General features: G+C 54.9%; 1 protein-coding gene across 2 annotated transcripts in view; it reads right to left on the reverse strand.

Annotated features, from left to right (window-relative positions):
• Positions 1–15,638, reverse strand: part of EMC2 (ER membrane protein complex subunit 2) — a 142,553-nt gene that overhangs the window by 101,557 nt on the left and 25,358 nt on the right. The window lies entirely within an intron of this gene.

A 15,638-nucleotide genomic window follows, 5' to 3' on the forward strand; every position in this document is an offset into this window, starting at 1 on the left:
GGCAGAGATTTATTTTTACCCTTTTTGGTTCTTTTTTACCTTTTGAGCAACCTACTGCTTGTCAAGTGTAATCTGTCTATAGAAGCAGAGACACTAACAGATTACAGTAAAGAAGGGAATTTTGTTTACTTACCGTAAATTCCTTTTCTTCTAGCTCCAATTGGGAGACCCAGACAATTGGGTGTATAGCTTCTGCCTCCGGAGGCCACACAAAGTATTACACTAAAAGTGTAAAGCCCCTCCCCTTCAGCCTATACACCCCCCGTACTGCTACGGGCTCATCAGTTTTGGTGCAAAAGCCAGAAGGAGGAAAAAATTATAACTGGTTTAAAGTAAATTCAATCCGAAGGAATATCGGAGAACTGAAACCATTTAACATGAACAACATGTGTATACAAAAACAGGGGCGGGTGCTGGGTCTCCCAATTGGAGCTAGAAGAAAAGGAATTTACGGTAAGTAAACAAAATTCCCTTCTTCTTTGTCGGTCCTAATTGGGAGACCCAGACAATTGGGACGTCCAAAAGCAGTCCCTGGGTGGGTAAATAATACCTCATAATAGAGCCGTAACGGCTCCGTCCTAAAGGTGGGCAACTGCCGCCTGAAGGACTCGCCTACCTAGGCTGGCATCTGCCGAAGCATAGGTATGCACCTGATAGTGTTTCGTGAAAGTGTGCAGGCTCGACCAGGTAGCTGCCTGACACACCTGCTGAGCCGTAGCCTGGTGTCGCAAGGCCCAGGACGCTCCCACGGCCCTGGTAAAATGGGCCTTCAGTCCTGAGGGAACCGGAAGCCCCGAGGAACGGTAAGCTTCGAGAATTGGTTCCTTGATCCACCGAGCCAGGGTTGATTTGGAAGCTTGTGTCCCTTTACGCTGGCCAGCGACAAGGACAAAGAGTGCATCGGAGCGGCGCAGGGGCGCCGTTCGAGAAATGTAGAGTCTGAGTGCTCTCACCAGATCTAACAAGTGCAAATCCTTTTCACATTGGTGAACTGGATGAGGACAAAACGAGGGTAAGGAGATGTCCTGATTGAGATGAAAAGTGGGCAAGGCAAATGGCCAGGGAGAAAACGCCTGAGCAGAGCACCATGACAGGAATATTTTCCACGTCCTGTGGTAGATCTTGGCGGACGTTGGTTTCCTAGCCTGTCTCATAGTGGCAATGACCTCTTGAGATAATCCTGAAGACGCTAGGATCCAGGACTCAATGGCCACACAGTCAGGTTGAGGGCCGCAGAATTCAGATGGAAAAACGGCCCTTGAGACAGCAAATCTGGTCGGTCTGGCAGTGCCCACGGTTGGCCGACCGTGAGATGCCACAGATCCGGGTACCACGACCTCCTCGGCCAGTCTGGAGCGACGAGGATGGCGCGGCGGCAGTCGGCCCTTATCTTGCGTAACACTCTGGGCAACAGAGCCAGAGGAGGAAACACATAAGGAAGCTGAAACTGCGACCAATCCTGAACTAAGGCGTCTGCCGCCAGAGCTCTGTGATCTTGAGATCAAGCCATGAATGTTGGGACCTTGTTGTTGTGCCGTGACGCCATTAGGTCGACGTCCGGCATCCCCCAGCGGCAACAGATCTCCTGAAACACGTCCGGGTGAAGGGACCATTCCCCTGCGTCCATGCCCTGGCGACTGAGAAAGTCTGCTTCCCAGTTTTCTACGCCCGGGATGTGAACTGCGGATATGGTGGATGCTGTGGCTTCCACCCACAGCAGAATCCTCCGGACTTCCTGGAAGGCTTGCCGACTGCGTGTCCCACCTTGGTGGTTGATGTAAGCCACCGCTGTGGAGTTGTCCGACTGAATTCGGATCTGCTTGCCTTCCAGCCACTGCTGGAACGCTTTTAGGGCAAGATACATTGCCCTGATCTCCAGAACATTGATCTGAAGTGAGGACTCTTGCTGAGTCCACGTACCCTGAGCCCTGTGGTGGAGAAAAACTGCACTCCACCCTGACAGGCTCGCGTCCGTCGTGACCACCGGCCAGGATGGGGGTAGGAAGGATTTCCCTTCCGATAATGAGGTGGGAAGAAGCCACCACCGAAGGGAAGCTTTGGTTGCTTGAGAGAGGGAGACGTTCCTGTTTAGGGACGTCGGCCTCCTGTCCCACTTGCGTAGGATGTCCCATTGAAGAGGACGCAGGTGAAACTGCGCGAAAGGGACTGCTTCCATTGCTGCCACCATCTTCCCCAGGAAGTGCATGAGGTGCCTCAAGGGGTGTGACCGACCTTGAAGGAGAGATTGTACCCCTGTCTGTAGTGAACGCTGTTTGTCCAGCGGAAGCTTCACTATCGCTGGAAGAGTATGAAACTCCATGCCAAGATATGTCAGTGATTGGACCGGTGTCAGATTTGACTTTGGAAAATTGATGATCCACCCGAAACTCTGGAGAATCTCCAGAGTAACGTTGAGGCTGTGTTGGCATGCCTCTTGAGAGGGTGCCTTGACCAGCAGATCGTCTAAGTAAGGTATCACTGAGTGACCCTGAGAGTGGAGGACCGCAACTACTGTAGCCATGACCTTGGTGAAAACCCTTGGGGCTGTCGCCAGGCCGAACGGCAGTGCCGCGAACTGAAGGTGTTCGTCTCCTATGGCGACGCGCAAGAAGCGCTGATGCTCTGGAGCAATTGGTACGTGGAGATAAGCATCCTTGATATCGATCGATGCTAGGAAATCTCCTTCGGACATTGAGGCGATGACGGAGCGGAGGGATTCCATCCGGAACCGCCTGGTCCTTACGTGTTTGTTGAGCAGTTTTAGGTCCAAAACAGGACGGAAGGACCCGTCCTTCTTTGGAACCACAAACAGGTTGGAGTAGAAACCGTGACCCTGTTGCTGAAGAGGAACCGGGACCACCACTCCTTCTGCCTTCAGAATGCCCACCGCCTGCAGAAGAGCCTCGGCTCGCTCGGGAGGCGGAGATGTTCTGAAGAATCGAGTCGGAGGACGAGAGCTGAACTCTATCCTGTAACCGTGAGACAAAATGTCTCTCACCCAACGGTCTTTTACTTGTGGCAGCCAGGTGTCGCAAAAGCGGGAGAGCCTGCCACCGACCGAGGATGCGGTGTGAGGAGGCCGTAAGTCATGAGGAAGCCGCCTTGGTAGCGGCACCTCCGGCGGTCTTTTTAGGGCGTGATTCAGACCGCCATGCGTCGGCGTTCCTCTGATCCTTCTGAGGCCTTTTGGACGAGGAGAATTGTGACCTGCCCGCACCCCGAAAGGACCGAAACCTCGACTGTCCCCTCCTCTGTTGGGGTGTTTTTGGTATGGCCTGGGGTAAGGATGTTTCCTTTCCCTTGGATTGTTTGATGATTTCATCCAATCTCTCACCAATCAAACGGTCGCCAGAAAATGGCAATCCAGTTAAGCACTTTTTGGAAGCCGAATCTGCCTTCCATTCTCGCAGCCACAAAGCCCTGCGTATTACCACCGAATTGGCGGCTGCAACCGCCGTACGGGTCGCAGAGTCCAGGACAGCATTAATAGCGTAGGACGCAAATGCCGACGTTTGAGAGGTTATGGACGCCACCTGCGGCGCAGACGTACGTGTGAGTGCGTCAATTTGCGCCTGACCAGCTGAGATAGCTTGGTGTGCCCATACGGCTGCGAATGCTGGAGCAAAAGACGCGCCGATAGCTTCATAGATGGATTTCAACCAGAGCTCCATCTGTCTGTCAGTGGCATCCTTGAGTGAAGCTCCATCTTCCACTGCAACTATGGATCTAGCCGCCAGTCTGGAGATTGGAGGATCCACCTTGGGACACTGAGTCCAGCCCTTGACCACGTCAGGGGGAAAAGGGTAACGTGTATCCTTAAGGCGCTTGGAAAAACGCTTATCTGGATAAGTTCGGTGTTTCTGGACTGCCTCTCTGAAGTCAGAGTGGTCCAGAAACATACTCTTTGTACGCTTGGGAAACCTGAAACGGAATTTCTCCTGCTGAGAGGCTGACTCCTACACTGGAGGAGCTGAGGGAGAAATATCCAACATTTCATTGATGGACGCAATAAGATCATTCACTATGGCGTCCCCATCAGGAGTATCAAGGTTGAAAGCGGCTTCAGGATCAGAATCCTGATCAGCTACCTCCGCTTCATCATACAGAGAGTCCTCTCGCTGAGACCCTGAACATTGTGATGATGTCGAGGGAATTTCATAGCGAGCTCGCTTAGTCGGTCTGGGGCTGCGGTCCGTGTCAGAGACCTCACCCTGGGATCCATGAGACACCCCGGGAGGACATTGCTGTTCCAACTGAGGGGAACCAGGGAACAATGATACCACAGTGCCCCTGGCTTGAGATGCCGGCCTGGACTGCAAGGCTTCTAATATCTTAGCCATAGTCTCAGAAAGTCTTTCAGTAAAAACTGCAAACTCCGTCCCTGTCACCTGGACAGTGTTAACAGGTGGTTCTCCCTGGGCCACCCCTAGCAGAGGCTCCGGCTGAGAAAGTGCCACAGGGGCCGAGCATTGCACACAATGAGGGTCAGTGGAACCTGCCGGCAGTATAGCCGTACATGCTGCACAGGCAGCATAGTAAGTCTGTGCCATGGCACCCTTGCTATTTGTGGACGACATGCTGTTGTCTCCTCTGAGCAATACAGGAGGGTAAATAGCCACAACTCAACAGTGCACCATACAGTGTAAAGTATAGTCTATAATCATATAATCTATAAGTACACTTCTGCACCAGTGGGGCCAGCACCACAGGTGCTGCTTACCGCCTGCGCAAAGCGTTTGTGTGGGCACCAGAATTCCTGCCTGGGTCTCTTTGAGTTTGTCTCTCCTCTCCAGCGTTAGCAGAGCTGAGAGGAATGGCTGCCAGCGTCCTGGGGAGAGGAGGGAGCCGTGGGCGTGACCCAGAAAAGTGCGGGAACTGGTGCCCCACTGTGCAGAGTGAGGGGGGTGGAGTATGCAAAGCATGCTCCAGCCCTCAGTGCTGCCGACCTGTACAGCGTCCCGCCCTTCCCCTGACTGGCAGGGCTGGGGGCGGGAAGAAAGAGCGACTAGGCCGCAAAAGCCGGGGACTATAGTTATAAGCGCGGCCGCCGTATAAGCGCGGTCGGCGCGGAAGTCCCCGGCGCACCAACAGTCCCAGCCGCGCCACAGTGATACCCATGGCAGCGGCGGTCAGCGCGGCAGTCCCCCTACACAAATACACTCAGCGACGCTGAAGTGTATAGTGGCACACATGCAGCCAGCGCTGCTGTCCCCGGTGCACTAGCACACCCAGCAATGCTGGAGTGTTGCTGTGCGCGGTCCCCACGGGGACACAGAGTACCTCCAAGTAGCAGGGCCATGTCCCTGAACGATACTCGGCTCCTATCCAGCAGGGTCCTCAGGAGCTGTGGATGGAGCACGGTCTCCTGTGCCTGGAGACCGATGGGATCCCACTTCACCCAGAGCCCTAATTGAGGGATGGGGAAGGAAAGCAGCATGTGGGCTCCAGCCTCTGTACCCGCAATGGATACCTCAACCTTAACAACACCGCCGACAAGAGTGGGGTGAGAAGGGAGCATGCTGGGGGCCCTATTATGGGCCCTCTTTTCTTCCATCCGACATAGTCAGCAGCTGCTGCTGACTAAGCTGTGGAGCTATGCGTGGATGTCTGACCTCCTTCGCACAAAGCATAAAAACTGATGAGCCCGTAGCAGTACGGGGGGTGTATAGGCTGAAGGGGAGGGGCTTTACACTTTTAGTGTAATACTTTGTGTGGCCTCCGGAGGCATAGCTATACACCCAATTGTCTGGGTCTCCCAATTAGGAGCGACAAAGAAAGATAGATGGTAATGAGCTCTCTGCTGTCTGATAAGCCTGTATACAGTCTGACTAAAGCTGGGTTCACACTAAGCGACAGCGACAACGACGTCGCTGTTACGTCACCATTTTCTGTGACGTAGCAGCGACCTTGTAAGTCGCTGTTATGATCGCTGCTTAGCTGTCAAACACAGCAGAAGCAGCAGCGATCATAACGACCCGCGTCGCTCTTCTGCAACATGTGCAGAGAGCAGGGAGCCGCGCACACTGCTTAGCGCTGGCTCCTTGCTCTCCTAGCTACAGTATACATCGGGTTAATTACACGATGTGTACTGCAGCTACATGTGCAGAGAGCAGGAGCCGGCACTGGCAGCGTGAGAGCGGCGGAGGCTGGTAACGAAGGTAAATATCGGGTAACCACCTTGGTTACCCGATGTTTACCTTGGTTACAGCTTACCGCAGCTGCCAGATGCCGGCTCCTGCACGCTTCATTTCGTCGCTCTCTCGCTGTCACACACAGCGATCTGTGCGTCACAGCGGGAGAGCGACGACCAAAAAATGAAGCTGGACATTCAGCAACGAGCGGCGACCTCACAGCAGGGGCCAGCTCGTTGCTGGATGTCACACACAGCGACAGCGACGGGACGTCGCTGCAACGTCACAGAAAATGGTGACGTAGCAGCGACGTCGTCGTCATTGTAGCTGTGTGTGACACCACCTTTAGAGTGTTGCTTCCAGTTCTGGCAGTACTGCAAGCTTGAAAATAAGGGAAAGGAAGTTCCAGCTCTAATAGTGCTGGCAGAATGCTAAAGTGGAACTGCCCACTAAAAAGGGAATGCCTACATGCCACAGAGAACACATATTGGGATGATTTCTGGATTCATGTGCTCCAAAACAGGCTTAAAGGGAACCTGTCAGGTGCAATACACACCCAGAACAACAAGCAGTTCTGGGTGCATATTGCTAATCCCTGCCTAAGGCCTAAGCCAGAGACAGCATGAAAACTGGTCCGAGTGGAGTGCGATAAAACATCACATTCCACTCGGAACAATATTAGCCTATGTACCAGCACCCAGGAGCGATTATTTTCTCGGCCCCAATTGGACCGAGAAAACAGTCGCAGCATGCTGCGATTATAATGCAAGTCTCTTTCTCTCACACCCATTCAAGTGTATGGGGCGAGAGAAAGATCGCACTGCACTCACAGTACACCGGTGTACCGCGAGTGCAGGTCGAGAATGGCAATAGTCGGCTACGGAGGAGAGAGGGAGATAAATACCTCCCTCCCCTCCTCAGCACTGGCCCTCCCCTCCTCAGTGCCGGCCCACCCCCCGCAGCTGTGGTCTGATCGCATGATCGGACCACAGTCGCAGTGACACTCGGCTCCTGCTATGCTGCCAGCGTGAGCCGAGTGTCATGCGAGGATCGCATTAGTCCCCGTGTGGCCCCGGCCTAACTGTCCCTGTATCTAGTATCATACTGTGAGGCAAATCCCGGGATATGAAGATGAATTATGACTCCAGTCATAATCCCTCATCACTCCCTGGCAGTGCCCCCTCCCTTCTTGTTCTCAGTGTTCCACTTACACCTCCATGGCCATGTCCTGTGATATGGAAATTAGGTGGCTTTAGGGACAATGGACACAGGATGACTCCCTGCCGTCACCCTGTAGTAGGAGCTGCTATCTAATTAGCAAGGCTCTGGAAATAGCCAGACAGAACGACTCCAGTAAAAAATGGTTCATATCTCGCAAGCCATATTTCCGATAAATATGGCAACCATAAAAATGGTGTCTCCGCATGTGGACGATGCCGGCACCCCCTTTTTATGGGAGCAGGACATTGGGAAATGCCCCAGGCGTGATATCAGCCAATGGGGAACTGGCAGACAGGTCATGAGTCCCCTCGTTCTGTAGCTAAATTCATAACTGTCACAATGAGAGCATTGGCGTCTGCCTACGACGCTCCCAGGCAAAGTTATGGCCAATATCCCCTTTGCTGGATAATTCTGATCCATGCAGGGGGAGTGGCAGTGCTTCCCTGTGAGGTCACTAAGGTAGGAGGGGACCTGGATCTGCCCAGGTTGATAACCCTACTTCGGCCATTTTCCAGCGTTCTTTCGCTGGGGGCACGTGTAGGAAACATCTGTGGGAAGGATCCTAGAAACCTGGGTACAGCGCCCCCCTGTGGCCAGACGCAACAAGGTAACTGCTGGAACTGTGTATGCCTGTTTGTAACCCATGCTTTGATTGTAACTGTACTCTGACATATGTATATTCTGTAGATTCCCTATTGTATATATTGTAGTTTCTAGTGTGCTTTAGGCTGATTAAATTATATAATTAATCTTGGGCTGTTCTGTTATCTCGATCTTGAATCCCACGTCTGTGTGTTCGGCTAATAGTTACCGTAAATCGGTTGGTGGCAGCGAATTGTGCCAAGGATTATTGTGGGGAGGCCAGTGAGATTCGGGGAGATTTTATATATTCCGCCCGCGGAGGTCGGGGGAATATATACCTTACTCTCACCGGGGACCCTTCAATAATCGGCATAAGTAGTATAGCGGCCTCCTTGCTTATGGTCGGGCAATTCCATAATTGGCCTGACTATAAGAGGGGCGCTAGAGAGCGCGTCACGTGCTCTGTCTGTCGGTCGGGAGGTATAAAGGAGGGGTGACCCCCACTTGTTACCCCCCGATTGTGACGTACTGGTAGCCAGCGCGGGGGATTTCTGAGTGACCCCCCGGTGGTTTGTGACATATTGGTGGCATAGCGGTGGGATCGAGATAATAGTGTGTGTGAGTGTGAGACCCATACTCCCAGACACTAAAGACTGCCTGCAGCAGCTGTGGCTGCTGGGGTCTTCAGACTAGCTCAACACTAGAGTGTCAGAGTGCAGATACTGTAAGGTGTGTGGAGGCATCAGGTGTCAGTTCTGTGTCAGTGACCAAAAGTCTGCAAGAATGGCTGATGGCACCAGGAGCAGAGCTAGGCAACTGGCCAATGCTAAAGCAGGAGCCGAAGAGAGGGAGGACGGTGCTGTGGACAGTAATGAGGAGGTTGTCCACGAGTCCTCCAGGAGCTCGACGCCAGAAAACCGTTCTGCAGAGGACAGCGCACAAGCTGGCAATTATGGACAAGATGAGGAGCAGCTCACCCAAGGGTCCTCAACGAGCCAGATGCCAGCCCTCCGCTCTGCAAGGGACAGTGAATCACCAGGCTCCGCAGCGGGCCGCAGATCACCACGTGCCATTCCACCGAGCCTGGGAGGCTCGGATAGCCTTCTTCAAATGGCTATGGCCCTTCTCCAGGCTGGAGACCAGGAGGGCTACAAGGGACTCCTGGCAGAGCGCAGGGCAGAGCGGCAAGCAGCGCGTGAGGCTGAGGCTGTGGAGCGGCAGGCAGCGCGTGAAGAGCGCCAGGCAGAGCGTGACTACCAGCTGCAGCTAGCTCAGCTCCGGCCCTCATCAGCCACATGTGACCTTCGAGACACCAAACTTCCAAAGGTCCGTGTTGAGGACTTCCCAGTGCTGGAGAAGGATGGAGACTTGGACTCTTTCTTGACTGCTTTTGAACGGACTTGCTTGCAGCACCATCTGGACAAGGACCAGTGGGCCAAATACCTGACCCCCCGTTTAAGGGGTAAGGCCCTGGATATCCTTGGTGACTTGCCTGCTGAGGCAGATCAGGGCTACGACACCATCAAGCGGGCCCTGATCCAACAGTACAACCTCACTCCAGAGTCCTACCGCAAGAAGTTCCGGAGCCTACAGAAGGGACCAAAGGACTCCTGGGCTGACCACCGGCGGGCACTTGCCCGAGCTGCCGACCACTGGACCCAAGGCCTGCAGCTTTCCACCGGACCGGAGATCCTGGACTTGTTCATCACGGAGCAACTCTTGTGGAACTGCCCTGAGGATCTCCGCCAGTTCATCCGAGACCAGAAGCCAAAGGGGTCCACGGCTACAGCTGCCCTTGCCGATGACTACACCAACAACCGGGCCCCTGAGGCCAGGAGAGCAGCCACCAGCAGCACCTGGAGAGGGGGTAAGATGAATTCGGCGACTGCCCCACCTGCCCCTAGACTGCAGGGGGTGTCCCCCTCAACTCCCCTCTCCAGGCCCGTGGCGGAACCAAGACGGTGCCACCAGTGCAACCTACCTGGACACTTCAAGGCCATGTGCCCTCAGCGTCCCAAGGCCCCGGCTCCGTCCCCGTCCCAAGGGCCGCCCAAGGTGTATTGTGTGGGTGGGGGTGGTGGTAGGTCCCTGGACAGCTTCCAACCTGTCACCGTCGGCCGGTCTGTGACCATAGGACTGCGAGACAGCGCCTCGGAGGTGACTGGTGCGGCCTGAGATGGTGTCCCCCCAAGACTTGATCCCTGGAAAAACCCTCGCTGTCTCCGGGATTGGAGGCATTGACCCGGCGCTGCCTGTTGCTGACATTTATGTGGACTGGGGCGCAGGGCGAGGGGTGAGGGAGGTGGGGGTAACTGATCGGATCCCTGCAAACGTGCTACTTGGGACAGATTTGGGGCAGATAACCTCCCAGTTTGGGCCCCCCCCAAGGGCTGAACCTTCAGCCCGTACTGACATGACTCCTAACAATGTTAATGTGTTATCTATGAATGATGTAAGGGAGGAGGGAGTGAACTCTGATATTTCTGCTTGCATAGACACCATAGACACACACTCAGCTGCAGCTGTGACAGGGGAGGGGGTCAGAGAAAGGTGTGACAATGCCTCTACAAGTAATCAGCCTGTGAGCTGGGATCTGTTGCCCTCTGCAGGGATAAGCAGAGAGCAGGGTGCTGCAGGGGGAGGACCAGTGTGTGGGGTGGGGGCTACCACAGCAAATGTGGGGTCCCCAGAGATTTCACAGCGGGGTTCTGTTGCTGCAGGAGGGGAACAGGCAGGTGAGATTGGGGCCGGTCCAGGAGCGGAAGTGCTCCCAGGTAAGATCTCGGTGCATGGTTCCCCCACAACCGGGGTGTCAGGAAGCCAGGTAGGTCTGCCTGAACCGGCGACTTGGTCAGGAACGGAGGAGGAGCAGGCACGACCCACGGTCGCAGCGGCTGTGGCCGCTGTCACCCGCAGTGGGAGTGCTGGAAGCCAAGGGGCCTCCCGGAGGTCCGATAGCTCTTCCCCTTCTGACCAAGTGGCAGCCGAGTCAGGTGGAGGCCAGGACACAGGTCCCGGGGTACTGACCGAAGATGTGACAGTCTCGTCGATTCTGGCCACATCTAGTCAGGGGTTTCAGGCAGCGTTAGAAGCTGACGACAGCCTGAAAGCTCTTAAGGAGCAGGCGGCCCAGCCTCCCTCGGACTCGGACCCGGAGCGAGTGGTCTGGGACCAAGGACGGCTGTACCGGGCCACGGTCCAGCAGGGTTCACCGGAGGCGTGGCCCAGGGACCGACAGTTGGTGGTACCCTATCCGTTCCGGACGGAGTTGTTGCGGATCGCACATGAGATTCCGATGGCCGGACACCTAGGGATCGCTAAGACCAAGGCCAGGTTAAACCAGCATTTCTACTGGCCAAAAGTGGGGGCCGATGTGGCTGCCTACTGCCGTTCGTGTGAAACCTGTCAGAGAGTGGGGAAGGCGGGGCCACACCCCAAAGCCCCACTAGTATCTCTGCCAATCATCGATGAGCCTTTCAGGAGGGTGGCTGTGGATCTGGTCGGCCCGCTGGCCATCCCCAGCAGCTCCGGGAAACGCTTCATACTGACGGTAGTGGACTATGCCACCCGGTACCCAGAAGCAGTGGCCTTGTCGTCCATTCGGGCTGACAAGGTGGCCACCGCATTGCTGGAGATTTTCTCCCGAGTGGGTTTTCCCCAGGAAATGCTCACTGACCGGGGGACCCAATTCATGTCCCAGCTGATGGAGGCCCTCTGTAAGCAAGTCCAGGTGCGACATCTGGTGGCCAGCCCGTACCATCCACAGACTAATGGCCTGTGCGAGCGGTTCAATGGCACCTTAAAGCAGATGCTTAAGATGTTGGTCGACTCCCATGGGCGTGACTGGGAGCGGTATCTCCCACACCTGTTATTTGCTTACCGGGAGGTTCCACAGGCCTCAACAGGATTCTCACCGTTTGAGCTCCTGTACGGGCGACGTGTGCGGGGCCCCCTGGCTCTGGTGAAAGAGGCTTGGGAAGGGGATTTGGCCACCCCTGGAGTGTCGGTTATCGAGTATGTCATGCGCTTCCGGGACAAAATGCAGGCCTTGACGCAACTGGTACACGACAATATGGCTCAAGCCCAGGCCGATCAGAAGCGTTGGTACGACCAGAACGCTTGTGAGAGGACCTACCAAGTGGGTCAAAAGGTGTGGGTACTGGTCCCCGTACCACAGGACAAGCTTCAGGCAGCCTGGGAAGGCCCATACCTCGTGTACCAGCAGCTCAACCCTGTAACGTACCTGGTCACCCTGGACCCTGCCCGTGGAAGGCGGAAGCCCTTCCATGTGAACATGATGAAGGCACATCATGAGCGGGAGGCATGTGCGCTCCCCGTGTGCAACCTGCCCGAGGAGGGAGAAGCGGAAACCCTCTTGGATATGCTAGCCCAGGTTAGGGCAGGCGGATCCATTGAGGATGTGGAGGTTGGCCACCAGCTCTTGGAGGACCAACGGTCCCAGCTGTGGGCCACCCTACACCCCTTCCGGGGGTTGTTTACCAACCAGCCCGGAAGGACTGACTTGGCTGTCCATCACGTGGACACTGGGGATCATCCCCCGATCCGGCGTTCAGCATATCGGGTCTCCCTGGAGGTGCAGCAACACATGCGCCAGGAGATTGACGAGATGCTGAAGCTGGGGGTGATCCAGGCATCCAACAGCGCTTGGGCCTCGCCTGTAGTCCTCGTCCCTAAGAAGGACCGAACCACTCGGTTCTGCGTGGACTACAGGGGGCTCAATGCTGTCACGGTCGCCGATGCGTACCCAATGCCACGCATCGATGACCTGCTCGATCAGTTGGCCGGGGCTCAGTACCTGACCATCATGGATCTGAGCCGGGGATATTGGCAGATCCCCCTGACTCGCAAGGCCAGGGAACGCTCTGCCTTTATTACCCCATTTGGACTGTACGAGTCCACGGTGATGCCATTCGGGATGAGGAATGCCCCTGCCACTTTCCAGCGGATGGTCAACACCCTGCTCAAGGGACTTGAAGGGTACGCGGCCGCGTACCTGGATGACATTGCCGTCTTCAGTCCCACCTGGGAGGACCACCTAGAGCATCTAGCACAGGTGCTCAGGCGGATCCACCGGGCAGGTTTGACCATCAAGCCGGGAAAGTGTCAGCTGGCCATGAGCGAGGTCCAGTACCTCGGTCACCGGGTAGGTGGGAGAACACTGAAGCCCGAGCCTGAGAAAGTGGAAGCCATCGCATCCTGGCCCACCCCCAGGACCAAGAAGCAGGTGATGTCCTTCTTGGGGACCGCTGGGTACTATAGGAGGTTTGTTCCATGCTATAGTAGCCTGGCAAAGCCCTTGACGGACCTCACCAAGAAGAAGCTGCCCTCTGCAGTCGATTGGACAATGGACTGCGAGACAGCCTTCCGGGCCCTAAAGGACGCCCTGTCCAGCCCGCCCGTGCTACAGGCAGCCGACTTCACGCGGCCGTTTGTAGTACAGACCGACGCCAGTGACTTCGGCCTCGGTGCGGTGCTCAGCCAGGTGGACTCTGCGAGCCAAGAGCACCCAGTCTTGTACCTGAGCAGGAAGCTGTTACCAAGGGAAGTTGCCTATTCCACGATGGAGAAGGAGTGCCTGGCCATAGTGTGGGCCCTGCAGCGTCTGCAACCCTATCTATACGGGCGCCACTTCATCGTGGAGACGGACCACAATCCCCTCAGCTGGTTGCACACCGTCTCTGGGACGAATGGGCGATTGTTGCGATGGAGCCTTGCGCTCCAGCAATACAACTTCACCATTCGCCACAAAAGGGGCCGTGACCACGGTAACGCAGACGGGCTGTCCCGACAAGGAGAGGTCGCGGACGGGCGCACGGGGGAACACCGGAGTGTGCTGCCCCCTAGCGCCCTCAAAAGGGGGGAGGTGTGAGGCAAATCCCGGGATATGAAGATGAATTATGACTCCAGTCATAATCCCTCATCACTCCCTGGCAGTGCCCCCTCCCTTCTTGTTCTCAGTGTTCCACTTACACCTCCATGGCCATGTCCTGTGATATGGAAATTAGGTGGCTTTAGGGACAATGGACACAGAATGACTCCCTGCCGTCACCCTGTAGTAGGAGCTGCTATCTAATTAGCAAGGCTCTGGAAATAGCCAGACAGAACGACTCCAGTAAAAAATGGTTCATATCTCGCAAGCCATATTTCCGATAAATATGGCAACCATAAAAATGGTGTCTCCGCATGTGGACGATGCCGGCACCCCCTTTTTATGGGAGCAGGACATTGGGAAATGCCCCAGGCGTGATATCAGCCAATGGGGAACTGGCAGACAGGTCATGAGTCCCCTCGTTCTGTAGCTAAATTCATAACTGTCACAATGAGAGCATTGGCGTCTGCCTACGACGCTCCCAGGCAAAGTTATGGCCAATATCCCCTTTGCTGGATAATTCTGATCCATGCAGGGGGAGTGGCAGTGCTTCCCTGTGAGGTCACTAAGGTAGGAGGGGACCTGGATCTGCCCAGGTTGATAACCCTACTTCGGCCATTTTCCAGCGTTCTTTCGCTGGGGGCACGTGTAGGAAACATCTGTGGGAAGGATCCTAGAAACCTGGGTACAGCGCCCCCCTGTGGCCAGACGCAACAAGGTAACTGCTGGAACTGTGTATGCCTGTTTGTAACCCATGCTTTGATTGTAACTGTACTCTGACATATGTATATTCTGTAGATTCCCTATTGTATATATTGTAGTTTCTAGTGTGCTTTAGGCTGATTAAATTATATAATTAATCTTGGGCTGTTCTGTTATCTCGATCTTGAATCCCACGTCTGTGTGTTCGGCTAATAGTTACCGTAAATCGGTTGGTGGCAGCGAATTGTGCCAAGGATTATTGTGGGGAGGCCAGTGAGATTCGGGGAGATTTTATATATTCCGCCCGCGGAGGTCGGGGGAATATATACCTTACTCTCACCGGGGACCCTTCAATAATCGGCATAAGTAGTATAGCGGCCTCCTTGCTTATGGTCGGGCAATTCCATAATTGGCCTGACTATAAGAGGGGCGCTAGAGAGCGCGTCACGTGCTCTGTCTGTCGGTCGGGAGGTATAAAGGAGGGGTGACCCCCACTTGTTACCCCCCGATTGTGACGTACTGGTAGCCAGCGCGGGGGATTTCTGAGTGACCCCCCGGTGGTTTGTGACACATACTTTATAAGATAAGATCCTTTATGATATGCTAATGAGCGCAGGGACTAGTCGCAAGAGTGTGTTTTCCTGTCCGACTAGTCCGCCCTCTTAGTATGTTAACAAGCCTACAGGGACGTGCCAACATGCTATTCAGTGTCTATTGCCTAGAGTCATCGACACTGATGTGCATACCTGTGTGTTGCCAGCCTTCATATGCTGGGTTTAGGGTCAATGCAAATGATCAGAAGTCCCGGCACTTCCAGTCATGTGCACTAGACCTCTCTGAAGCTGGGACGCGACCACTCGGCTTCATACTGCGCATGACCGGAAGTGCGGTGACATCTGATCATGCGCACTGACCCTAAACCTGGCATCTGAAGCGGTGACAAGACACAGGTACGCGTGTCACTGCCAATGACTCTGGCCAATGGCTATAGAATAGCATGTTAGGACACCCCTGTGGGTGTGCTAACATGCTAAGAGGGTGGACTAGTCAGGGAAAGTTACGCACTTGTGACTAGTCCCTGCGCTCATTAGCATATCATAAAGGATCTTTAG

The sequence above is a fragment of the Anomaloglossus baeobatrachus genome, chromosome 6 (assembly GCF_048569485.1).
Source record: "Anomaloglossus baeobatrachus isolate aAnoBae1 chromosome 6, aAnoBae1.hap1, whole genome shotgun sequence".
Lineage (NCBI taxonomy): Eukaryota > Metazoa > Chordata > Amphibia > Anura > Aromobatidae > Anomaloglossus > Anomaloglossus baeobatrachus.